Source organism: Euprymna scolopes, chromosome 18 (genome assembly GCF_053919585.1).
Source record: "Euprymna scolopes isolate OS-2025 chromosome 18, ASM5391958v1, whole genome shotgun sequence".
Taxonomy (NCBI): domain Eukaryota; kingdom Metazoa; phylum Mollusca; class Cephalopoda; order Sepiida; family Sepiolidae; genus Euprymna; species Euprymna scolopes.
The window spans coordinates 34639420-34641915 of NC_136499.1; positions in this window are offsets into that span (position 1 = coordinate 34639420).

A 2496-nucleotide genomic window follows, 5' to 3' on the forward strand; every position below is an offset into this window, starting at 1 on the left:
ACTACTACTACTACTACTACTACTACTACTAATAATAATAATAATAATGATAATAATGATAATAATAATAATGATGATAATAACAATAATAACAATAATAATAATAATAATAACAATAATAATAATAATAATAACAACAACAAAAACAACAACAGATAGATAGAGACAAACGGAAATTGTTAGTCAAGTATGGAGTCCTTCACCCAAATTTTAATGTGCTCAGGCTGTACATCCCGAGGAAAATAGGGGGCAGAGGGCTCATTGGGATTGAGGAATGTGACGAAGTGTACACCACTAGTAAGCTTACAGTCATGAAGTGTTACGTACAGCAGTGGAGAAAGAGGAAGAGTCAGATAAAGACTCATTTAAAAATAAGCCGAAGTACAAAGAAAGAATTGAAGCAGAAAAATTGACAGAGTTGGTAAGAATGGAACTTCATGGTCAGTTTGAGTGAGATACTAACGCACTAAAATGTAAAGACACGTGGAATTTTCTACTCACAGGTGATTTGAAAAGAAGGACAGAAAATCTTATATGTGCTGGTCTGGAGCAAACACTAAATACTAATGCAAACAATAGAAACATCTTCGGAAAGGATTGTTCTTATAAGTGTGAGCTGTGTGGTTTAAATCTTGAAACACTATCACACATTGTTAGTGCGTGTTCTACACTTGCTATACACGTCGCCATGACGAAGTATGTGCAGATCTGCATTGGAGTTTGTGCCAAAAGTTTGGAATTCAAGCGATGGACAAGTGGTTCCAACAACATCACCAAGAAGTGGTAATAGAAAATGATGACGTTAAGATACTCTGGTATTTCATGAATAAATGTGACTGAAAGATAAGGAAACCGGATATTATAGTTCTGAACAAAAAGACCAATGGATACCAAATTATTGATGTGGCTTGCCCAAATGACATCAACTTAGCGCGTAAAAAGAATGAGACACTACGAAATTATCAGAAGCTGAGAGTGGAGATTGCTAGATTATGAAATGTGAAAACATCCATTGTGCCAATCATCATGCGCTTGGTTCAATTCCAGATGATCTTGAGAAATAGTTGAAAAACAAAAACAAAAAAGAACCGGTGTTAAACATCACAACGCTGTAAATTAACGTACACAATCCTCCACATTAATAAAACAGTCGGTGTATGTGTGTGTAAATATTTAACAGGTAAACTCCTGAACTATTAGTCACATAACACTGAAATTAACAGGAAATAGCAATTATGCACCAAAGATGGCTTATAACAAGTAAAATCTTTGTTTGGATTGAGAAATAACGTGTACGGATATATATCGGCAAGCTGAAATGCGAAATGTTCATTTCCACTGGCCGACATGTTTTTTTTAATTCTTTCTGCGCATGCTCACATTAAATTCATTTCTTGAAGTTTATTAATATTTAGACTCCATTATGAGTCTCTCAATAACAACGTCGATAGAGCACGCGGCTGGAACGTTAAAAGTTTTGGTTTCGATTCTAGCTTATGACACCAAGTCATTTTTGTTTTAACTATTGGCATCGTGTCTTTGTATTAATAAGTGCGAAAATCTGCACGAATTTAAATATATTTTACAGCAAACAGAATCAAATTTATTCACAAGCTGGGAAAAATAAAACTCTTCTTTTTAATTTCTTACATATTTTTTCCAGTTGATAAATATTTGTGGGCGATTATTTTTTTGCCGGAAATCCCTCAGGAAGAATGACAACATTCAGTGAAAAAAAATTCATACTTTTCTTCAGTAAATTGTCCAGACTAGGAGACAAATTCTAAGTACAGTTTTGATAGAAAAGCTTACATGGGCTTAATGTCAGGTTCCTGTGTTTATTTTCTTTTTTTTTACCAAGTAATACGCAAATATTGCTTGAGATTCTGAAATTGGAAATATTTATAGTCTAGCCTAACTTTAATAAGGTTATCTTCCTTTAAATTGAATTATTACTCCTGTTCCCTTTAGATAATTTTGTTTTCTCTAAATAGATTTTCCTTTACTTTAAATAAGTTCTCTCTTTTTCCGTAAATAATTTATCTTTTTCTTTTTTGTAAAGAAACAAGATGTAGACATATCTTTTATTCGTTCATCAATTAGATCAACAAATATTAATTTCCAAACAGAGTTTTCGAATGCGTGTGTTGTGTTCTTTTTAGAAAGTTTTCCCTACACATTTACTAAATTCAAATATTTTAAAGAAAATTATGGCAACACAAAATAGAGGTTTATCTTAATACAAAATAGAAATTTTAGTAACTAATAAAATATAAATAAGCATTTAATTTTGAGAAAACAAATATTAATTTCAACGACACTTTTTAAATAATTGCCCTTTCTGACTAAAATACAATTTTTTTTCGGTATTTTTTTTTTACATTAACTACAACTTACCGTTCATATTCGAAATGTCGACATTTATAGGTTTTCGGGTATGCTGACAACGAATATCACAGTTTAATTTAGGTGATGATAAGTAATTTACCAGATATG